The 25,770-nt window shown below is 38.3% G+C and overlaps 1 protein-coding gene and 1 pseudogene across 2 annotated transcripts in view; one reads left to right on the top strand and one right to left on the bottom strand.

Moving 5' to 3' along the window:
- Mipol1 (mirror-image polydactyly 1) overlaps positions 1 to 25,770 on the bottom strand; it is a 335,084-nt gene that overhangs the window by 277,825 nt on the left and 31,489 nt on the right. The window contains exon 1 of one of the 2 annotated variants that reach the window (XM_008764677.3): positions 14,251 to 17,608. The exons of the other annotated variant lie outside the window; for it this stretch is intronic. The gene's annotated coding sequence lies outside the window, so the exon portion shown is untranslated. Of the gene's footprint in view, positions 1 to 14,250; positions 17,609 to 25,770 lie in introns of those variants that run through there. 2 annotated transcript variants of the gene reach the window in all.
- Positions 6,693 to 6,780, top strand: LOC120093310 (U6 spliceosomal RNA; annotated as a pseudogene).

Raw genomic sequence — 25,770 nt, 5'->3', positions numbered from 1 at the left:
TGATGCCTTTGAGCTGGAATAGCAGGGAGTTGTAAGCCCAGTGCAGATGCTGGGAACCAAACTCAGGGCACCTGAAAGAGCAGCAAGTTCTCTTAAATATGGATCCAGTTAACAAGCTCAAGAATAATTTAATACATAAAAAAATAGGGACAGTACAGTAAATGCCTTCAGGTCTTATTTACAGAGTTCCCAACTTTTTACCTTCTTACCATAAAATTAAAAGAGGAACCTACCTACAATGATCCTTAATGCCACACCTTTAAGAACTTACTTATATTTTAAAAATGTTACAGTCAATGTCTGTGTAAAAACATCTATTTATAACACAAACTCTAACCTGTATCTCTTTACATTTCTGCAGAACTGAACATACTCTCTAATAAAATTCTGCAGTTACCACAAATGTTTATCTTCAATAAATGCAAACAGATAATGTTTACCACTACACCATCATCCTTTGTGAAGGAAAAAAATCTAAGCCAACGCTCTTCTAATTTGCTCTCAAATGCATTGAAATCATATTCAAAATAATTTCTTATGTAAACTATAAAAATAAATCAAAATATTAGAATGTCCTGCCACTAAGTTTAAAATGTACAGCACATTTTCTTTGACCTTGATGTCAGAATCTTATTTCCCAATTCATATCTTGTACACTGTAAGTTAATTGCTTCTGGAAAGTACTTATTATTCATGTAAAAATTAATGTGCCAATGTGTTTAAATCCTCTTAAATGACCATTCATGCATCTATCTTCTTTAAGTACCAATGAAATCTGTCAAAAGACATCAATGCAAAATGATCTCAAAGAAAGTTTTAATAGAGATTTTTTTCTGCTAACACAATTTTCATATTCGCCAACTTTACTTAAATTCCATTAATTTTTTAAGCTACTTTTAATAAATTCACCAAGTAAAATTTTTAGGCCTCATAGTCTGTCATTTGTGTTCCAGCTGACATTATGAATATTAATAACTGTGTTATCCTGATTAAATAGGCTTCATATGAAATCCCTGTGAATCCTATAGCTCAGACATCTCATTTTTCCAACTCTTTATGAATTTGGATTCAGACATTAAACTGGAAAAATCTTAAAAAGCAGATTTAATGGCACATTTGCATATTCTTAAGCAAAAAATAGATGTTTTAGGAATCCAAACAATTAAGATATCTCTATATATTGCAACAAGAATATATGTCTATGAATGTATAACATATTTTACCCTTCTATCCTTTTGAAGACTGGGGTTAAGGATAATAAAATACTGATTATTGCCCTTAAGAACTTCCTATTAACAACTTACTTTCAGAAAAATATAGATTTATATTAAAGATAATTGAATGATTTTTAGAATAGACAATCAGATAAATTCATCTTAATAAAAAATGTTAAACTTATAGAAAATAAAGGTTAATTGTTTAATTATTAATAATTTACATGAAGTTCAGTAAGCAAAATAAAATTAACTTCAAACCAAAATTGTAAGTTGTACTAGAAAGAACATCCTATTTTTTTAAAAAAAAAAAAAAAACTAATAAAATGAACAGAGCATAACATTAGCCTTTGTTAGTTAACATCTCCATCTAAAATTCCTAATCTCAGTCCTCCAAGTTACTTCTAATTCTCCATGGAATGAGTTTCATTATGAAAAAGAAAAGAAAAGAAAAAAATTAGTAAACTGCACACCCTTTTCCCTTTAAGTGCATGATAACCTCAGTTGTGACAATTGCCTACACTCATAAAAAATGTAAATTGAAAACATTTAAACAAGCATCTGTATGCTTTCAAATGTGGCTACCTTTGTTTACTCAGCATTAAAATACTTCGTGAAAGAAAATTTGTTCATAGACCAGTCTGAAATTTCAGATTTGTCTAAAACAATCATAAGTAACTCTAACATTTGATCTTTAAAAGTTAATATATTTTTATAGAAAAGGGTTTTTTAAATTGGATTTCATTCTCCAGTGTTACAGCACCCAGGATTTTTAAAATGATGTATATAGGTGTTTTGTTTGAATGTATACATGCCTCCCTCAGTCCCTACCGAGGCCCAAAGAGGCACTGGATCTCTTAGATGGCTGTCAGCTATCATGTGGGTGCTGGGAATTGAGCCCAATCCCCTGGAAGAGCATCCATTGCTCCTAACCACTGAGCAATCTCTCTAAGCCCTGCAGAGTTTTAAAAAAATTATTTTAAATATGAAATAATTTTTTTCATAACAACTACAATTTCACAAGGATTTTTGGGTTTTCTATTGTTGTTTTTTTTTACTGACTTTGATTACTTGCATATTGAAAAAATTGTGAGTGTATATGTTAAATCTAAGTGTCAAACTAGGAATCATTTTTAACAATACAGTATATCCAACTATAAACTCCAAATCTTGTGTTTTCTAGATTGGGTTATGTTGACAGTTTCTTTATGGAAGTGGCTTCATTAAATGGCTAAAGGGGATCACCATAAATTCAAGGTCCAATTATCTTTGTCACATGATATGACACACATACAACCTAAGCACATGACCTACCTAGCTTTTCATCTTACTGCAGAATCTCTTCAAATAGTCATAACCCCTGGTGCATTCTTTCCGCCAACGGCCTACTTACTGGTCAGCAACTAATGTTCTTCAACGACAGGAGAGCAAGAGGTTCAAAGAGAAACATACAGAATAAACGTGGCCCTGGATCAAGTTACTACAAGTAAAAAAAAAATCACATATTATTTGATCTTAACAGTTCTAAAACTTAATGTGTTTGCAAAAAACTGACTGTTTCTATGTACAGACATAATCACGGTAATCTCTCTAACATTCCTCTAGTCATTACTAGATTTCTGTTCCACATACTCACCTAACCTATTCTCGCTCTGATGCATCTATACTCTTTATTCCCCCTGCCTAGACTCTTCCCTAGACCTCTGAACAGCTTCTTTCGTTATTCATATTCATATAGGATAAGAAGGCACCACTTTAAAAGGAAGCTTCCTAACCATCTTATCTAAAGATTGCATTACCTATGCTGCTGTCGCTATGAAGTTAATCTGGGTAGTTCTATTTCTTTGTTTCTGATATATCTCAACAACTTTATACATGGACATTACATAGAAACAGGCTCCTGATGCTTCTGCATCTCTATGTGAAATAAGCACTTGATATGTGATGAACAGTTGCAAAGTGGAAAGAAAAGAAATGGAAACTGGAATGAGCTTGAATTTCCATCAACAAAGAAGTGGTCAAGTAAAATGGGATCCAATTATGACATATTCAATCTATAAGGTTTATATCATAAAAATAATGTATGGAAGATTCTTCTAAAAACATATTGTTAACAGTTACATACTATGAACCAGACACTGCTCTAACAAATACAAAAGAATAAAGCTAGAGAAAGTTGGGGCTACATTGGGTCTTTCTGTTTTGTTTGAGTCATTTGAATAAAGATAGAAATTGGTGACTGTTGTATCAATATTTTCTTCTGAGAGATTAAAGGAAAAATATATGTGTGCTTTAAAAAAAGAAAAGAATATATTCTTTGTCAAAACAAGGCAGACAAATAGTATATGGATACATAAAAAGCAGCAAAAATTTTAATTATATTTATATCTGATGCCTAAATAGGCACAGAATTTTTCTTAATCATGGGCACATAAGAAATTACTTGTTGTGAATTAATTATCTGCAGAAAAGATCCTAAAAGTTAGAAGGAGAGATGGTGACAATCAGAGAAAGAAATGTTTGTTTTCATTTCATATCTGTACATATAATGTTATTTTACTGTGTCTTCATTTTTTATTTAAAACTTAAATATTTATAAGTAACTTTGTGATTTGCCCAGAAACCATTAAAACACCACATTTCTCCAGAAATAGTCAATGTGAATAGAAAGTAAGCTATCTTTTTTGTTTTTTTTTTTTGTTTTTTTTTTGTTTTTTTTTTGAAAGTAAGCTATCTTTAATGACTCTCTTGAAACACTGAAAACATCATTGCTCAACTAGCCTCTTATAATATAGTGTGTTACATTTATTTGTTTGCTAGGGTCATGTATATGAGAAAGCTTAAAACAAATTAATAGCTATGGATGGTAAGGGTTCCCGGCAATTAACCAAGTCTGTATTACAGTCCTGAGGAATAAACCTAGGGCCTTGCACATAGGCAAGCACCAGTCACTGAGCTACATACCATCCCTTGGAGTTCTTCAGTATGCTGCCTGGAATTCTACATAGAGCTGGTGGCTTCTAATTCATCAGTCTTTCTGCCTTAGCCCCCTGAGCACTGGGATCACAGGCTCAGTTAAAAGAATGTGTCAACACATCTGACACAACTGCTTCTTAAAATCACATTTCTTGTATCAACTAGGAACCATTTATAATATTCTCAGAATTTAGAAGTCAAAAGTTTTAAAATTTATAATGAAAATAAATTATTCTACCTTATGACTAATTTTCATATAATTCCTCTTTAGTATGTTACTTTAGTCACAACAAGCTTCTTTCTTTTTTTTCTTTCTTAAGACTACTTCTTATCTATCACTAAAGTCATTGTGATAGCGACTGCATCATCTGTCGACTTGACTAGATGAGCTGTTTGATCAAGGAATGTATCCTGAGGATGTATTTGGGTAGGTCAACATCTGAAATCAACAGACTTGGTAAAATGGACTGTCCTCCCTATTAGTGGGACATACAGTCAGTCAGTGGGAGACCTGCTGAACCAAACAAAAGCCTGAGAACTGCAAAGAGAAAACTGCCTGACGGCCTTCAGCCTGGAACAGTCTTCACGCCTTATGTCAGTTGTGTTTGCAGTCAAGGATACTAGGCTTCAAACTCAGAAGTACACCTCAAAGATCCACGGTCCTAAAAACTACAGACTGGGGATGGAACTGTACTACAGGGTCTCCTTACTTATCAGGGGACTGCAAATTATGTGACTTGTCAGCCTTCATAAAACCAAATGTCAATTCCTTACACTAACTCATCCCACACATTCATTCAAATTCATTCATTCATTCCTCTATCACCCCTCCCCTCTCTGAGCAACCCTAATAGTCATGTAAAGCCATCAAATTAAGAAAAAATAAACATCTGGTATTCTACATTTTCAAAATGTGCAAGGAAAATGAACACATGCCACTTTGAATGGTGCAGTAGCCTTCAATGTAAGTTACAAATAACACTTGAGAATACATGACATGGCACCAGTGATTTAAAAAAAAAAAAAAAAAACTTTAAAACTGGTATTATTTTCAGAGGGCTAATCATATACCAGGACTTTATAAAATATCCTGAAACGTTTTGCCCCAAGCCAAACTAAACTAAGTCACTTAATCTAGAACAGAACAGACTAGAAAAACAGAGTCAGCTTATAGAATAGTTTCTTGGGGAACAAACAGCCTGTTTTCTTAAGATTCATGTGAGTGCCAAGTTCTGATGCAATGGCATACTCCTGCACACAAAAGCTTACCTTGCCACATAATCAACTGAAGTTCTTGGCACAGCAAAGGTAAAAAGCATTAGAGTAAGTCAAATCAATCTCTAATGACAATTGTTAAGCACAGCCACTTGAAATCAAGTAAAACAGTTACCAGAGAAATCCTTCTAAAATAAATTTTAAAAACTAAGCGTATATAGTATCCAAATATTCTATATCACAATAATAACTAGCTTTTTTTCACTGAAAAAAATCAATTTAATAAGACTCCATAGTTTTTAAAGTTTAACTATACACAGTAACAAAGAAAGACATTAATAGTGGCATGCATATGAGAATAGCTATGGTGCTAACTAATACCAAGAGTCTTGAACACATGAACAGTAATTGACAGTGTTTAGTTAAGCAATTCCCAATGACTGCAGAACCAACTTATTTCTAACAAGCAATGGTACATGTAAACTATGCATTTTAATCTATCAATTGTAAAGCTTCTCAATTATGGAATACAAATATTAGAAACAAGGTTTAAATATACTAAAATAAATGTCTGGATTATAGCTCGAATTTCTTATATATCAACAAGTTTGCATTCATTTTTCTGAGAAACTACAACAATCTCAAGTAATTTTTAGAGTTAACTTAATAAACTAACCAACCTTTCTATTAATGAAAAGTATATATATGATCCCAAAATCGTTATTCTATAGTTAAGATAAAAATTCAGTATGACAATGAAAACCATAAGAAGCCAAACTATAAATCTTTCCTTGAAGAAAAAAATTTGATTGCAAATTAAATTTGTTATGTTATCTCTGTTTTACCAAACTATAAAGAGTTTCTCAGGATACAGATGTACACATTCAACCCCCAAGACCTCTCAGCCACTGGATTACCAACCAGGCAACACACACTGCAGAGAACTCCCAGGTCTGGGTTCACTCAAAGAAGATGCACCTAACCCTCAAGAGACTGGAGGCCCCAGGGAGTTTAGAGGTCTGGTGGGGTGGTGGGTTGAGTGGGAACATCCTCATGGAGACAGGGGGAGCAGGGAGGAGGTATGAGATGTGGAACAGTCAGAGGGTGGACCAGGAGGGGAATAAAATCTGGAGTGAAGAAAGAAAGAAAAAAGAAAGAAAGGAAGGAAGGAAGGAAAGGAAAGGAAAGGAAAAGAAAGGAAAGGAAAGGAAAGGAAGAAAAAAGGAAGGAAGGAAAGAAAGATATATACATTTAATCAGAATTTATTTTTTTCAAAAACTATCTCAAGTGCTCGCTTCGGCAGCACATATACTAGAATTGGAACAATACAGAGAAGATGGATGACACGCAAATTCATGAAGTGTTCCATATTAAAAAAAAAACTATCTCAAATTAGAAAATTAACTGAATTTAAAATATTACCTACAATATTAAGGAATACAATTGTACAGCATCAAGAAAAGAGACTGGAAGCCCAGGAAATTTAGTGAGAGGTCTGGTGGGGTGGGTGGGGTGAGGACATCCTTGTGGAGATGGGAGGCGTAGTGGTTAAGGGGGCATAGGGGATGGGGGTGGCAGTATGGGATGTGGAAGAGTCGAGTGCTAGGAGGAGAATAAAATCTGGAGTGTATACATAAATAATAAATATAATTTAAGAAACTGATTTTTATAGTCATAAAAAGGTATTAAATAAATTAATTAATTAATATGCTATTTTTCAATTTAAAAAAGAATATTACATCTTTCAGGAAATTTTAATTCATATGATGTGCAATTTATAAAATATAATAATTGCTATAAAATACTTTCTTGTCTTAATGACATTTTGAGTTTTGTAAGAAAATCACTTATAAAATTACAAATAAGGAAGCAGAAAATAAATTTTACCCTGTCTTAAGTATTGAAACTATTTCAAAATCAAGCAAAGATTTATATGTTTCCTGACAGATTTCTCAGCTCTATTATTCTAGAGAAAGAAGAAAATAAGAGGAGACAGGAGCAAGACAGAAGAATGTGGGGATGTGAATCATAAAAAGTGTTTAGTTAACATGGCCATAAAGGATGATTTTTTTTTTATTTATCCACTTTACATTCTGTTCAGTATTCCCCTCCCTTTCTCCTGAGCGAGTGGGGGGCCCCTGGATATCCCTCCACCCTGATTCATCAAGTGTCTGTGAGGGTAGCTGCATCCTCTCCCACTGAGGCCACACAAGGCAGACCAGCTAGAACGTATGCCACACAGAGGCAGCAGTTTTTGTGATAGCCCCACTCCATGTTGATTATGAAAGATGTGTAATGTCTGTGAATTGGCATTAAAAGTTTTGAAGCACCATTGAATAAAGTGATGTGAATTAGTTTGTTATTCATATATTCAAAAAAAGAAATGTTTAAGTTATTAACAATAGTCTAGTGCATATGACAAATAGGGTAGATATACTTTGTCACCTTTAGCAAGCATCTCTCTCACTGTTCTCTTCATTGTTCTGTTGCTGTGAAGAGATATCATGACCTTGGCAACTCCTGTATAGGAGGGCATTTAATTGGGGGCTTGCTTACAGTTTCAGAGTCTTACCCATTATTACCATGGGTAATAGGCAGTGTGGTGTTAGAGAAGTAGCTAAGAACTACACCTGATCCAAAGCCAAGAGATTGGGTCTGGTGTGGACTTCATAAGACCTCAAAACCTCAAATACTGCTACTCCCTGATGACTAAGCATTATATAAGCCTGTGGGAGCCATTCTCACTCAAACCACCACATTCACCAAATTGCTAAGAGGCCACATGCTACACCTTGAAGCAGCACCTTAATTACTTATAGTACAAGTCATCAAGTTTATTATCTGTTCAACTCATGACTTTATGAATCCAAAATATTTCATATTATATTTTAAGGGCATCCCCACTGTAGATGGATCCTTTTTATAGAACCATATATTTCTTAAATATGTACAGTAATTGTTAACTAATAGAATTAATGGCTTTTAGAGAGGAATCATATATATATAGTGATAAGGACTATACTGTTCTGCTTCAAAATTTCAAACCTTTTTATCAATTGATAGATATTAACTTATACAAAAAATAACAAATCTAGGCAACAAAAATAAGTAAATTCTATAACTCACTGCAATATTTATAGAAAGTAGATGTGGCAACTCATTAGGTTGACATAGAACTGACATATATCCAAGGTCTACTATATTCCAGGCTACAGAGTGGTGCCCTGTCACCAAAACTTAATAATTGTAAAAATTCATTTATAAGCACACACACTACTGTTTATTAAGCAAGACCGAGTTTTAAAAGGATCATCTTTTAGGCAGTGCCTCTAGATACCGGCAGACTATGACACCATGACTCTATATTCAAGAACCTTCATAAGAATCCTTACTGCTGACACATGAATGAAGAGGGAAGCCTTTGAAAGAAACCAATTACTATACTTCAGCATATTCTCAGATAGCAGCAGAGAACCATACTCTGTCTAATGTAAATGTCAATACATCACTTTTTTAGATGATAAGCTGTGGGACCATGAAAGGCTCTGCTGTGGGGAGCCATGGAGGAGGCCTTCACCTACAGAGCTGCCACCTAGTCTCCTGTAGAAGGCCTCTCTGTGCTCCCAGCCACAACTGCCACCAAGCCCAAGCCTGCAGTCAAGCTGGACCAGCTGGAGATTCCCCCTTTTTCCCCCCGGCCTTGGGCTAGATCCAGCTCTTGGACCCCCACTCTGTTCTCAGCTCTTCTGCATTTCCAGCACTGTATACATGTTCAAGAGCCTGGAAACCAAATGGTCCTGGCCTTGTTAGGTCTCGAAGGCCCAGGACTCCCAAGCTAGCTCTGGCTGTCCCGTTCACCTCAGACTGCACTTTCCCACACCCTCCCGGCGACAGCATGGGGTAAGCTCAGTCAACTTTCAAGTCCTGCCTCCCCAAGCAGCCATGCCCTGTGGAGAACAGACTCAGGACCAACAACTCTACAATAAGCAAGCTTGTCCTGGGCCTAGTCAGAAACTGTACCTATCATCAAAGGTCACCAAGCAATTCTGAGATCATAAAATTTCACCATGTCCTGGATCTGTCAATCATTCAAATAAGGCCATTATATGGGCTACTGTGCTTTGTCCCTTGAGGGCTTCCGTTAGAAGTTCAGTCCCCATTGTAGTGAGGTGGAAGGCAATGGAAACTTTAAGAGGCAGGGCCCAGTGGGAGTTTTTTAGGTCATTAAGGGTCTACCTTAGAAAAATAATGCTTATTTCTTAGCATGAATTATAGAAAAAACAACCTGACTCCTCCCAACTCTTTTTGGCTTCCTGTTTCACAAAGGTCACTCATTGCTGCACGTGCTCTTGAAACTGTGGTGTCATCTACCATGAGGTAGTACAGGCAAGAGGACTGTATGCAGAACTAGTACAGTACTATCTGGAATACCCGCCTCTAAAAATTGTTATTCTTTTATTTTATTTCTTTCTTTTCTATTTTTTGTAATTTTTAAAATTTATTTCATTTTTTAATTAATTCACTTATTACTTTACATCCCTATTGAAGTTTCCCCTCCCCAATTCCCATCTCTTTCTCCTCAAAGAATGAGAAACCGCCCATGGATATCAACCTGCCTTGACATTGGACAACAGGAAAACTGAAGCCAATCAAGAAAAGCCTCTATAGCCTTCTAGAACTAGCACATAAGCAGTGCTATTTCCTTAAGCAAGAAATGATAGATAGGGTATTTACAGAAAACTAGAACTGAAGGCTATAAACATGAGCTTTTGATTCCCTTTTGCCACAGAACCAATCTTTTACTATTAACCACAATGCCTACTGTAAGGACAGTAATGTCTTTGAAAATCTGTCAAGTACAGCTCTCAGTCAGTAAAACTGTGGTGGGTGATAGTAAAGACGAATGCACAATGAGCCTTTGGAGAATATCTGAGAATTCAACAGTTTTTACCCTAATTCCAAAATTACAAAAATATTCAACAAAAAGAAAATTATACATTAATTGCAAAAAATAATCTCAGATACTTACAAGCCAAATCTAAGAACAGTTCAAAAAGATTATCCATCATGATCAAGTTAGCTTCTTCCCAGAGATGGGGGCATGATGCTTCAACATGTATAAATCAATAACCATAAAACACCACATAAAGAGAATAAAAGTAAAAAAAAAAAGACTAATTAGATGTAGAAATCATCTAGATGCAGAAAAAGCATTTGATAAAATCTAACATCCTTTCATGATAAAAGTCCTGGAGAAATCAGAGATACAAGAGACATATCTCAACATAATAAAGACAATTTACAACAAGCTAACAGTCAAATCAAGAGAGAGAGAAACTCAAAGCATTTCCACTAAAATCAGAAACAATGCAAGGTTGTCCACTCTCAACACCTATTCAAATGTAGTACTTGAAATGTTAACTAGAGCAATAAGACAACTGAAGGGGATCAATGGAATACAGATAGGAAAGAAGTCAAAGAATCCTTATTTGCAAGTGATACAATTTTTTACATAAAAGACCCTAAAACTCCACAGGAAACTATAGCTAATAAGCACTTTCAGCAAAGGATATAAAATTAACACACAAAATTCAGTAGCCTTGCTAAATACAAACAACAAACATACTAAGAAGTAAATCATGGAAATACTACCATTCACTACAACCTCAAAAAAATATTTTGGAATAATTATGACCAAGCAAATGTAAGAGTCGATTAATAAAAGCTTTAAGATGTCAAGAGAGAAACTGAAGGAAAAAAATTGAAGATGGAAAGATCTCCTGCCTATGCTCTTGGATAGGTAGGATTAATATCATGAAAATGGCCATCACAAAAAAGCAATCTACAGATTCAATTAGTTCCCATTAAAATTCCAATTCAATTCTTCAAAGAAGTTGAAAAAAGTCAATTTCACATGGAAACATACTAAAAAAAAAAAAATCCAGGATAGCTATAACAATCCTAAATAATAATAGAATGATTGGATGTATCCAGAGTTAGAGTTGTATTATAGACCTACAGTAATAAAAGACATGTTGACTAATGGAATTGAATTGAGGACCCAGACATAATTCCATACATCTATAGAAACCTGATTTTTTTTTTTTTTACAAAGAAGCCAAAAATACACCATAGAGAAAAGATAGTATCTTCAACAAATAGTGCTGCTCAAACTGGATGGCTGCATACAGAAGAATGCAAATAGATCCATAACAATAGCCCTGCACAAAACTCACTCACAAGTATCAAGGACCTTAACATAAGAACAGACAGTCTGAATCTCAGAGAAGTGAAAGAAGCAGACTTGAAGTTATTGGCACAGGAAAGGACTTTCTGAATAGAATACCAGACCAACACTTAAAAAATGAAACTTCATGAAGCTACTGTATGGCAAAAGACACCATCGTTTGAGCGAAAAAGAAGCCTACAGAATGAGGGAGAAAAAACTAACAATTATACATCGTATAGAGTATTAATATTCAGACTATTTAAAGAACTAAAATTCTGGGGGTTGGGGATTTAGCTCAGTGGTAGAGTGCTTGCCTAGCAAGCGCAAGGCCCTGGGTTCGGTCCCCAGCTCCAAAAAAAAAAAAAAAAAAAAAAAAAAAAAAAAAAGAACTAAAATTCTGAACATCAAAAGAATAATAGTAATAATAATACAATTTTAAAATGGGGTATATCACAAAACAGAGTTTTCAAAAAAATGAAAGAAAAATGACTGAGACACCCTTAACGAAATACTTAACACCTTTAGACATCAGAGAAATGCATGTTAAAACTATTTTGAGATTTCATTTTATCCCACTCAGAATGGCCAAGATCAATAAAACCAAATAAGATAGCACATGCTAGGGAGGATGTAAGAAAAAGGGAATGTGTGTTCTTTACTATTCAGAGTACAAACCAGTACTGCCACTATGGAAATCAGTGGAGTGGTTCCACAAAAAGCTGAAAATCCATCTACCTTATGATTCATCTAGACCATCCTTGGGCACATATCCACTGTACATCTTATTCAGAAAACTTACCCATCCATGTTCATTGCTGCTCTATTTCTAATAGCTAGAGATGGAAATAACCTAGGTCTTCATGAACTACTGACTAAATAATGAAAACATAATGCATTTACAGAATGGAATATTAATCACCTGTTAAGATAAGTTACAAGATTTTCAGGTTTTCTCATATATGTGGATGTTAGCTTTTAAGTTTTAGATATGTGTGTTTCAATCAGAATATTGACAGGGGTTAGGTACCTAGTAAGAGATCAGATGGGAAAGAAGGAGAATAGAAGAAAGATAGTGTTGTGGAGAGATAGGCAGTAAACTGGAATAAGAGATCTAAATGGAGAAGGAAATAGTAAAGTAAAGTAGGGAATATAGAGCAGGACATTAACACTAAGGGGCTTTTAAAAAAGAAATCCTTCCGGGTCTAGAGAGATGGCTCAGCAGTTAGGAGCACTAACTGCTATTCCAGAGGTCCTGAGTTCAATTCCCAGCATGGTGGATCACAACCACCTGTAATGAGATCCAGTGCTGTCTTCTGGTGTGTCTGAAGACAGCTACTGTGTACTCATATAATTAAAATAAACAAACAAACAAAAAAGGAATCCTTCCACCATAGAAGCTTCCAAACACACATATATGAAAGGTATTTAAATGGGGTCACCATATAATGGAGAGGCAATGCCCCAACAAGACATCAATGTCACCAATTAAAACTTTCAGTGTTAGGAATGGTTCAAGTTTGCTGAATTGCTGGCCGAAAGGGTCTCATAGACACTCTTCCCTAACTGCAGACTATAACCAAGGCTATGCCAAGGCTACTGGTTACTCTTTACAACTCGATGGTAAGGCCTTTCTGAAGACACCACTTACTTATGTCATTGAACACAGAGAAATTGAGCTGGTACCCTATAGCATGAAGGTCTTAATTACTCTGCTTTATGTTCCTGGTGGGTGGCACTTCCAGCCACCTGCCCACAGCTCTTTGGACCCACAAATGAAAGACACACACCCTACTCTTTTTTGAAATGCCTTGGTGCTAAAAGGATGGGCAGTTCTAACATCATGTTTCCCTCAGGTACTCCTGGCTCAATACCTTCTAAACCTACCTTTAACTTCGCTGCTCTGTTACCTTCTGTGAGGCCCAGGGGTCTATAGCTGCCCAAGACACTTCTGGGCAGCCTTTCTAGGGGCTGCTTTCCCTTCCAACTACATCATAAATATCTTCCCTCTGCAGCTCTAAATGTCATCCATCTCTCTCCCCAGAGTCTTGGCGACTCTCTTTCTCCCTCCACCCAACCCCCTACCCCGACTCCAAAGTTCTAGCCTGCACAACTCTTAAGTGTTCTGTCCCGGATCCCTTTACCTAGCCATTGGCCGCTGATCTCTTTATTCATTGATCAAAAACCTATTGGGGACAAGAACCTTTAGCATTTGGACACAGATTCTTGATTGAATCAAGCATTAGAACCAGTCTTTGTATCCAACTAAAAGTTTCGGCCGTAATGACGAGTGTCCATGATGTTGTAAGGTGCTCTGGATCCTACTAGAGGAGATGAGTCATCAACAATATCACCCAGCTCAAGACAACATTCCTGTAAGACATTCTGCTATCATAGTGTTCCCTATCCTGGCATCATACTCGAAACCACTAAGTGGCCAAGAACCTCAGACTAGATAGGTCCTAGTCCCTAGGCTAAGACCTACTACCATTACTCTACTCTAGGAACATAAAAATAAAGTGACTCCTAACAACATATCGCTATGCCCATATGTCAGAACATTACCCAACTCCCTTCACAGAGCCTTCTTTTTGCATGGTAATTAACACAAAGACCCACCAACTGGACAACATGAGGAAAGCACGAGGTTTGGTGGCATCCAGCCCTAAATGGGATGTTGTCAAATCCATTTTCTCCATCAAGGCTCAGGAATCTATGAACAAAAGTTAGGAGAAAGATTTTAAGGGCCAGGAGTAGTGGGTGACTTCTAGGACTCCAAAGAAACAGCATCTTCCAAACACAAAAGGAGTGATTCACATCATATACACTCACAGAAACAGACAACATATACAAGATTTTCACAGATGCAAACCAACAAAACTCCCAGCACTGAGAAAGGACATGGGTCTACTTGCAATTGATACCTGATGGGTATGACACTGGGTATATCAACTACACTCCTGATTAGGCCCAATGCCTAGAAATAATTGGCCAACAACAGACTTGTAGATTTTTTTCTTTTTTTCTTTTTTGTTGTTGCTTTGGTTTTATTCCTGTTTAAATATATGTATATGTGTTTATGTGTGTGCACATACATATTTTTTGTTTGGTTTGGTATTTGAAGAGAATTTTTTTTCCATGAGAATGAACAAGAAAGCATGATGTTAGATGGATAGGAAGGTAGGGACTCTCTAAAAGGAATTAGGATGATTATGAACAAGATATAAGAAAAAATGTAAGAAAGTTTTACAGCATTTCCCACTGTGATGGTTTGTACATGCTCGGCCTAAGGGTTGGCACTTTTAGAAAGTGTGGCCCTATTGGAGTAATTGTGGCCTTGTTGGAGTAGGCGTATCACTGTGAGCGTGGGCTTTAATCCTAGCTACCTCATCCTAGCTGCCTGGAGGTCAGTCTTCTACTGGCAGCCTTCAGATGAAGATGCAGAACTCTCAGCTCCTCCTGCACCAGGCCTGCAGGGATGCTGCCATTCTTCCTTGATGATAATGGACTGAACCTCTGAACCTGTAAGCCAGTCCCAAGGAAATGTTGGCCTTGGTCATGGTGTCTGTTCACAGGAGTAAAACTCTAAGACAGAAGTTGGTACCAGGGACGGGGTATTACTGTGATAGGCCTGACCATGCTTTTGTCTGAAAGAATGAGGATTTGGGGACTTTGGATTTGGAAAACAGTGGAACGTTTTAAATGGGGCTTACCAGATATCCTAATACGAATATGAAAGACTTTGTTGCTGAGATTAATTTGTACTGTGCAGACGTAGCCCAAGATGTTTCAATGGAGAAGAATTTCATTATGTGGCCTAGAGACTATTTTTGTGGTATTTTGGTGAAGAATGTGGCTACTTTTTGCCCTTGTCTGAAGAATCTACCTGAGTCAAAGGCAGAAAGGAAAAATATAAAATATATGGTTCGAGTATTAAATGGGCACCAGGAAATGAAATGTGAGCTGAATCTATGTTCAAGGAGACAACATATTAAAGGAATCTGGGGACAAGATCCCATCCAGCTAAATTTAAATTCACCCATAGTGGTACACACTTTAATCCAAGAAGACAAAGCCAAATGGATCTCTGAAGGCAAGGTCAGCCTAGGACAAAGCAGGTTCTAGGTGAAGAAAAGCTTAAATCCAGGCATGGTGGTACAAACTTTTAATCCCAGGATTACAGGAGACAGAGCCTTGCAGATCTCTGAGTTCAAGGTCAAGTTCCAGGAAAGCCAAGTTCAGACAGTGAGGAAGTTGGAAAACAGAAAGCTGGGAATAGAATCGTGGGGGTCATGTTCCAACCTCAGCAAGTAGTAGAGCACTGCAGCTTCAGCTATCTGGCTCTGGCTTTAGACTGAAAAACAGAAGGGACTACTGGGACAATTGATGCTGGTCAGCTGGAGCTAATAAATGAGTGGTGATTAAGAAGAGACCAATACCACTGAGGTGAAATCTTCTGGGAAGTGTTTTCTAACAGCACAAAGAGCCTGTGTTCCAGAGTTAGCCAAGGTTATAACTCTTGCTACAGTTGTAGTTGGTAATGTCTAAGACTCACCCAGGTGGTACTGGCTTTGAAAGCATAAATGGAGCAGCTGAGGCTTGGCACAATGAGAGGCCGTGAAAGGCCATGGGTGAAGGTGCAGACTCAGTTGTTGGTAACAGCCCAGGATTGAAGGGGTGATGCAAAGGATTTGAGGCTTGGCACCAATGAAGAGAGCCTATGAAAGGTGAAGCCTAGTTGCAACAGAAGACCCCAGTGTATTGGAAATGCCAGTACCATGGGATGATCATCAAGAACAGCAGCAGCAGTGGAGTGGATCGACCTGAGCTGAGAGTGCTACTGAGGGCAGAGCTGAAGAAGTGACACCAGCCCTTTGGAGGAGCCCAGAAGATCATGTGTGGATCCCAGACACTGAAACAAGAAGCTGTAACACTGAAGATGCCTTGGAGACCCCAAGATGCTCAAGATGCCAGAGCCATGGGCTATCTGCTGAGAAACAGGAACCGGATATAGATCTCTCCTGAGAGACACAGCAAGAATACAGCAAATACATAGGCAAATGCCAGCAGCAAACCACTGAACTGAGAATGGGACCCCCGTTGAAGGAATCAGAGAAAGGACTGAAAGAGCTTGAAGGGGTTCGAGACCCCATATGAACAACAATGCCAACCAACCAGAGCTTCCAGGGACTAAGCCACTACCCAAAGACTATACATGGACTGACCCTGGGCTCCAACCTCATAGGTAGCAATGCATGGCCAAGTAAGAGCACCAGTGGAAGGGGAAGCCCTTGGTCCTGCCAAGACTGAACCACGAGTGAACGTAATTGTTGGGGGAAGGGCGGTAATGGGGGGAGTATGGTGAGGGGAACACCCATATAGAGGGGGAGGGAGAGGGGTTAGGGGGATGTTTGCCCGGAAACCGGGAAAGGGAATACCATTCGAAATGTAAATAAGAAATACTCAAGTTAATAAAAAATAAATAAATAAATAAATAAATGATCACATTACCAGCTATTAGGAAAACCCAAATAAAATTATAAGACAGGCTGGAGAGATGGTTCAGCAGTCAAGAGCAATGTCTGCTCTTCCAGAAGTCATAAGATCAACTCCCAGCAACCACATAGTGGCTCTCAACCATCTGTAATGGGATCTGATGCCCTCTTCTGGAGCTACATAAAGACAACTACACATTACTCACATACATAAAATAAATAAATCTTTAAATAAAATTATAAGATATTACTCATAGACAAACATTAAATGACTGACATTAAAAAAACAAAACAAGGGCTGGAGAGATGGCTCAGTGGTTAAGAGCACCCGACTGCTCTTCCAGAGGTCCTGAGTTCAATTCCCAGCAACCACATGGTGGCTCCCAGCCATCTGTAAAGGGATCTGATGCTCTCTTCTGGTGTATCTGAAGACAGCTACAGTGTACTTATATATAATAAATGAATAAATCCTTAAAAAAAAAAAAAAGAGAGAAGTCACCCACCAGTTGCAATCTTGGTCAGTGCAAATCTATAAAAAAAGAGAAAAAAAAAAGCATTTGAAAAAATTGTGAGAAAAATCAAAACTTTAAAGCTGCTGGTGGAAATGTAAAGTTACACAAAAACCCAGATAATATTGCAAGTCTGCTTATAGGAAATACTTCAAAAGGAAAATATTATTAGCTCTCTGCTCCAAAACCCCGTAGGAGAGAGACCTCACCGCCTGGTCAGGTGGGCACTCCTGAGGCTGCAGAGCAGAAGAGACCACCAACACTGCCCACCCCTGCCCACATCCCTGGCCCAAGAGGAAACTGTATAAGGCCTCTGGGTTCCCGTGGGGGAGGGCCCAGGAGTGGCAGAACCCCTACGCCTGAGACACCGCCGGAACCTGAAGGAACAGACCGGATAAACAGTTCTCTGCACCCAAATCCTGTGGGAGGGAGAGCTAAACCTTCAGAGAGGCAGACACGCCTGGGAAACCAGAAAAGACTGCACACTGCACACATCTCAGATGCCAGAGGAAAACACCAAACGCCATCTGGAACCCTGGTGCACTGAAGCTCCCGGAAACGGCGGCACAGATCTTCCTGATTGCTGCTGACTCAGAGAGCTCGAGTGCAGCACCCCTCGAGCGAACTTGAGCCTCGGGACCACAGGTAAGACCAACTTTTCTGCTGCAAGTGACCTCCCTGGTGCACTCAAGACACTGGCCCACAGGAACAGCTGAAGAGCTGTAGATAGGAAAAACTACACGCCCGAAAGCAGAACACTCTGTCCCCATAACTGGCTGAAAGAAAACAGGAAAACAGGTCTACAGCACTCCTGACACACAGGCTTATAGGACAGTCTAGCCACTGTCAGAAATAGCAGAACAAAGTAACACTAGAAATAATCTGATGGTGAGAGGCAAGCGCAGGAACCCAAGCAACAGAAACCAAGACTACATGGCACCATCGGAGCCCAATTCTCCCATCAAAACAAACACACCAGAAAAGCAAGATCTAGTTTCAAAATCATATTTGATCATGATGGTAGAGGACTTCAAGAAAGACGTGAAGAACTCCCTTAGAGAACAAGTAGAAGCCTACAGAGAGGAATCACAAAAATCCCTGAAAGAGGGCTGGAGAGATGGCTCAGGGGTTAAGAGCACCCGACTGCTCTTCCAGAGGTCCTGAGTTCAATTCCCAGCAACCACATGGTGGCTCACAACCATCTGTAAGGAGACCCGATGCCCTCTTCTGGTGTGTCTGAAGACAGCTACAGTGTACTTATATATAATAAATGAATAAATAATAAAATCTTAAAAAAAAAATCCCTGAAAGAATTCCAGGAAATCATAAATAAACAAGTAGAAGCTCATAGAGAGGAGTCACAAAAATCCCTGAAAGAATTCCAGGAAAACACAATCAAACAGTTGGAGGAATTAAAAATGGAAATAGAAGCAATCAAGAAAGAACACATGGAAACAACCCTAGATATAGAAAACCAAAAGAAGAGACAAGGAGCTGTAGATACGAACTTCACCAACAGAATACAAGAGATGGAAGAGAGAATTCTCAGGAGCAGAAGATTCCATAGAAATCATTGACTCAACTGTCAAAGATAATGTAAAGCAGAAAAAGCTACTGGTCCAAAACATACAGGAAATGCAGGACTCAATGAGAAGATCAAACCTAAGGATAATAGGTATAGAAGAGAGTGAAGACTCCCAGCTCAAAGGACCAGTAAATATCTTCAACAAAATCATAGGAGAAAATTTCCCTAACCTAAAAAAAGAGATACCCATAGGCATACAAGAAGCCTACAGAACTCCAAATAGATTGGACCAGAAAAGAAACACCTCCCCTCACATAATAGTCAAAACACCAAACGCACAAAATAAAGAAAGAATATTAAAAGCAGTAAGGGAAAAAGGTTAAGTAACATATGAAGGCAGACCTATCAGAATCACACCAGACTTCTCGCCAGAAACTATGAAGGCCAGAAGATCCTGGACTGATGTCATACAGACCCTAAGAGAACTCAAATGCCAGCCCAGGTTACTGTATCCTGCAAAACTCTCAATTAACATAGATGGAGAAACCAAGATATTGCATGACAAAACCAAATTTACACAATATCTTTCTACAAATCCAGCACTACAAAGGATAATAAATGGTAAAGCCCAACATAAGGAGGCAAGCTATACCCTAGAAGAAGCAAGAAACTAATCATCTTGGCAACAAAACAAAGAGAAGAAAAGCACACAAACAACCTCACATCCAAATATGAATATAACAAGAAGCAATAATCACTATTCCTTAATATCTCTCAACACTAATGGCCTCAACTCCCCAATAAAAAGACATAGATTAACAAACTGGATATGCAACGAGGACCCTGCATTCTGCTGCCTACAGGAAACACACCTCAGAGACAAAGACAGACACTACCTCAGAGTGAAAGGATGGAAAACAACTTTCCAGGCAAATGGTCAGAAGAACCAAGCTGGAGTAGCCATTCTAATATCAAATAAAATCAATTTTCAACTAAAAGTCATAAAAAAGATAAGGAAGGACACTTCATATTCATCAAAGGAAAAATCCACCAAGATGAACTGTCAATCCTAAATATCTATGCCCCAAATACAAGGGCACCTACATACGTAAAAGAAACCTTACTAAAGCTCAAAACACACATTGCACCTCACAAAATAATAGTAGGAGATTTCAACACCCCACTCTCATCAATGGACAGATCATGGAAACAGAAATTAAACAGAGACGTAGACAGACTAAGGGAAGTCATGAACCAAATGGACTTAACAGATATTTATAGAACATTCTATCCTAAAGCAAAAGGATATACCTTCTTCTCAGCTCCTCATGGTACTTTCTCCAAAATTGACCATATAATTGGTCAAAAACCGGGCCTCAACAGGTACAGAAAGATAGAAATAATCCCAAGCGTGCTATCAGACCACCACGGCCTAAAACTGGTCTTCAATAACAATAAGGGAAGAGTGCCCACATACACGTGGAAATTGAACAATGCTCTACTCAATGATAACCTGGTCAAGGAAGAAATAAAGAAAGAAATTAAAAACTTTTTAGAATTTAATGAAAATGACGGTACAACATACCCAAACTTATGGGACACAATGAAAGCTGTACTAAGAGGAAAACTCGGGGAGGGGGGAGGGGGATGTTTCCCCGGAAACCGGGAAAGGGAATAACACTCGAAATGTATATAAGAAATACTCAAGTTAATAAAAAAAAATTCTGTTCTTGGGGTTGGGGAAATAAAAAAAAAAAAAAAAAGAGGAAAACTCATAGCGCTGAGTGCCTGCAGAAAGAAACAGGAAAGAGCATATGTCAGCAGCTTGACAGCACACCTAAAAGCTCTAGAACAAAAAGAAGCAAATACACCCAGGAGGAGTAGAAGGCAGGAAATAATCAAACTCAGAGCTGAAATCAACAAAGTAGAAACAAAAATGACCATAGAAAGAATCAACAGAACCAAAAGTTGGTTCTTTGAGAAAATCAACAAGATAGTAAACCCTTAGCCAGACTAACGAGAGGACACAGAGAGTGTGTCCAAATTAACAAACTCAGAAATGAAAAGGGACACATAACTACAGAATCAGAGGAAATTCCAAAAATCACCAGATCTTACTATAAAAGCCTATATTCAACAAAACTTGAAAATCTACAGGAAATGGACAATTTCCTAAACAGATACCACGTACCGAACTTAAATCAGGAACAGATGAACCAGTTAAACAACCCCATAACTCCTAAGGAAATAGAAGCAGTCATTAAAGGTCTCCCAACCAAAAAGAGCCCAGGTCTAGACGGGATTAGTGCAGAATTCTATCACACCTTCATAGAAGACCTCATACCAATATTATCCAAACTATTCCACAAAATTGAAACAGATGGAGCCCTACCGAATTCCTTCTACGAAGCCACAATTACTCTTATACCTAAACCACACAAAGACCCAACAAAGAAAGAGAACTTCAGACCAATTTCCCTTATGAATATCGACGTAAAATTACTCAATAAAATTCTGGTAAACCGAATCCAAGAGCACATCAAAACAATCATCCACCATGATCAAGTAGGCTTCATCCCAGGCATGCAGGGATGGTTTAATATACGGAAAACCATCAACGTGATCCATTATATAAACAAACTGAAAGAACAGAACCACATGATCATTTCATTAGATGCTGAGAAAGCATTTGACAAAAATTCAACACCCCTTCATGATAAAAGTCCTGGAAAGAATAGGAATTCAAGGCCCATACCTAAACATAGTAAAAGCCATATATACCAAACCAGTTGCTAACATTAAACTAAATGGAGAGAAACTTGAAGCAATCCCACTAAAATCAGGGACTAGACAAGGCTGCCCAATCTCTCCCTACTTATTCAATATAGTTCTTGAAGTTCTAGCCAGAACAATCAGACAACAAAAGGAGGTCAAGGGGATACATATCGGAAAAGAAGAAGTCAAAATATCACTATTTGCAGATGATATGATAGTATATTTAAGTGATCCCAAAAGTTCCACCAGAGAACGACTAAAGCTGATAAACAACTTCAGCAAAGTGGCTGGGTATAAAATTAACTCAAATAAATCAGTAGCCTTCCTCTACACAAAAGAGAAACAAGCCGAGAAAGAAATTAGGGAAACGACACCCTTCATAATAGACCCAAATAATATAAAGTACCTCGGTGTGACTTTAACCAAGCAAGTAAAAGATTTGTACAATAAGAACTTCAAGACTCTGAAGAAAGAAACTGAAGAAGACCTCAGAAGATGGAAAGATCTCCCATGCTCATGGATTGGCAGGATTAATTTAGTAAAAATGGCCATTTTACCAAAAGCGATCTACAGATTCAATGCAATCCCCATCAAAATACCAATCCAATTCTTCAAAGAGCTAGACAGAACAATTTGCAAATTCATAACAAATAACAAAAAACCCAGGAATAACAAAAAACCCAGGATAGCTAAAACTATCCTCAACAATAAAAGGACTTCAGGGGGAATCACTATCCCTGAACTCAAGCAGTATTACAGAGCAATAGTGATAAAAACTGCGTGGTATTCGTACAGAGACGGACAGATAGACCAATGGAATAGAATTGAAGACCCAGAAATGAACCCACACACCTATGGTCACTTGATTTTTGACAAAGGAGCCAAAACCATCAAATGGAAAAAAGACTGCATTTTCAGCAAATGATGCTGGTTCAACTGGAGGTCAACATGTAGAAGAATGCAGATCGATCCATGCTTATCACCCTGTACAAAGCTTAGGTCCAAGTGGATCAAGGACCTCCACATCAAACCAGACACACTCAAACTAATAGAAGAAAAACTAGGGAAGCATCTGGAACACATGGACACTGGAAAAAATTTCCTGAACAAAACACCAATGGCTTACGCTCTAAGATCAAGAATCGACAAATGGGATCTCATAAAACTGCAAAGCTTCTGTAAGGCAAAGGACACTGTGGTTAGGACAAAACGGCAACCAACAGATTGGGAAAAGATCTTTACCAATCCTACAACAGATAGAGGCCTTATATCCAAAATATACAAAGAACTCAAGAAGTTAGACCGCAGGGAGACAAATAACCCTATTAAAAAATGGGGTTCAGAGCTAAACAAAGAATTCACAGCTGAGGAATGCCGAATGGCTGAGAAACACCTAAAGAAATGTTCAACATCTTTAGTCATAAGGGAAATGCAAATCAAAACAACCCTGAGATTTCACCTCACACCAGTGAGAATGGCTAAGATCAAAAACTCAGGTGACGGCAAATGCTGGCGAGGATGCGGAGAAAGAGGAACACTCCTCCATTGTTGGTGGGGTTGCAGACTGGCACAACCATTCTGGAAATCAGTCTGGAGGTTCCTCAGAAAATTGGACATTGAACTGCCTGAGGATCCAGCTATACCTCTCTTGGGCATATACCTAAAAGATGCCTCAACATATAAAAAAGACACGTGCTCCACTATGTTCATCGCAGCCTTATTTATAATAGCCAGAAGCTGGAAAGAACCCAGATGCCCTTCAACAGAGGAATGGATACAGAAAATGTGGTACATCTACACAATGGAATATTACTCAGCTATCAAAAACAATGACTTTATGAAATTCATAGGCAAATGGTCTGAACTGGAAAATATCATCCTGAGTGAGCTAACCCAATCACAGAAAGACATACATGGTATGCACTCATTGATAAGTGGCTATTAGCCCAAATGCTTGAATTACCCTAGATGCCTAGAACAAACGAAACTCAAGACAGATGATCAAAATGTGAATGCTTCACTCCTTCTTTAAAAGGGGAACAAGAATATCCTTGGCAGGGAAGAGAGAGGCAAAGATTAAAACAGAGACCAAAGGAACACCCATTCAGAGCCTGCCCCACATGTGGCCCATACATATGCAGCTACCCAATTAGACAAGATGAATGAAGCAAAGAAGTGCAGGCGGACAGGAGCCGGATGTAGATCTCTCCTGAGAGACACGGCCAGAATACAGCAAATACAGAGGTGAATGCCAGCAGCAAACCAGTGAACTGAGAATAGGACCCCCGTTGAAGGAATCAGAGAAAGAACTGGAAGAGCTTGAAGGGGCTCGAGACCCCATATGTACAACAATACCAAGCAACCAGAGCTTCCAGGGACTAAGCCACTACCTAAAGACTATACATGGACTGACCCTGGACTCTGACCTCATAGGTAGCAATGAATATCCTAGTAAGAGCACCAGTGGAAGGGGAAGCCCTGGGTCCTGCTAAGACTGAACCTCCAGTGAACTAGACTGTTGGGGGGATGGCGGCAATGGGGGGAGGGTTGGGAGGGGAACACCCATAAGGAAGGGGAGGGGGGAGGGGGATGTTTGCCCGGAAACCGGGAAAGGGAATAACACTCGAAATGTATATAAGAAATACTCAAGTTAATAAAAAAAAATTAAAAAAAAAAGTTACAGGTACAAAAAAAAGAAAATATTATTTATAGAAGGGTGTAGACTAGATGTTGTAAGGACTTGGAGAAGAGAAAATTGGGGAAATACTATAGAAACATAGTTTCTGTTTGGGAAGATGAGAAATTGTGGAAATAGACGGTGACTGATATCAATGAACTATATACTTGAAATTCTTTTCATGTGGTCTGTGCCTGGAGCTGACCCTGGGCCATAGCTCTCTGTGCCCAGATTCTGACTGGAGAGAGCTGGTCTCCCAAGAGTGCTGATACACCTGAGAGCACAAGTAAGACTACCTCTTCTGCTCCTAGGGACCTGCCTGGAGCCCTCAGCACACAGGAACCTAGGAGCAGTCTGGGACAGGATTCTTTTCACTTCCCTCTACACCCCTAGCAGCTTTTACCCAAATGCCTTCAGGAAAGAGCTGGTCTCCCAGGAGTGCTGACACACAGACTTACAGGAGTGTCAAGTCACTGTCAGAGACAGCAAGACCAGCTAAAACCAGAGAAAACCAGATGGTGAGAGGCAAGGGCAAGAACCTAAGCAACAGAAACCAAGGCCACTTGGCATCTTCAGAACCCAGTTCTCCCACCACAGCTAGTCCTGGATACCCCAACACAGCAGAAAAGCAAGATCCTGGTTTAAAATCACATCTCATGATGACGTTAGAGGACTTTAAGAAGGATATAAATAGGGGGCTGGAGAGATGGCTCAGCGGTTAAGAGCACCCGACTACTCTTCCAGAGGTCCTGAGTTCAATTCCCAGCAACCACATGGTGGCTCACAACCATCTGTAAAGAGATTCGATGCCCTCTTCTGGTGTAACTGAAGACAGCTACAGTGTACTTATATATAATAAATGAATAATAAATCTTAAAAAAAAAAGAAGGATATAAATAACTCCTTTAAAAAAAAATACAGGAGAACACAGGTAAACAGGTAGAAGCCCTTAAAGAGGAAACACGAAAATTCTTTAAAGAATTACAGGAAAACACAACCAAAGAGGTAAAGGAACTGAAGAAAACCATCCAGGATCTAAAAATGGAAATAGAAACAATAAAGAAATAACAAAGGGAGACAAACATGGAGATAGAAAATCTAGGAAAGAAATCAGGAGTCATAGATGCAAGCATCACCAACAGAATACAAAAGATAAAA

Source organism: Rattus norvegicus, chromosome 6 (assembly GCF_036323735.1).
Source record: "Rattus norvegicus strain BN/NHsdMcwi chromosome 6, GRCr8, whole genome shotgun sequence".
In the NCBI taxonomy this organism is placed as follows: domain Eukaryota; kingdom Metazoa; phylum Chordata; class Mammalia; order Rodentia; family Muridae; genus Rattus; species Rattus norvegicus.
The sequence above is the reverse complement of the archived record's forward strand: the minus strand, read 5'-3'. Positions and strand labels throughout refer to the sequence as shown.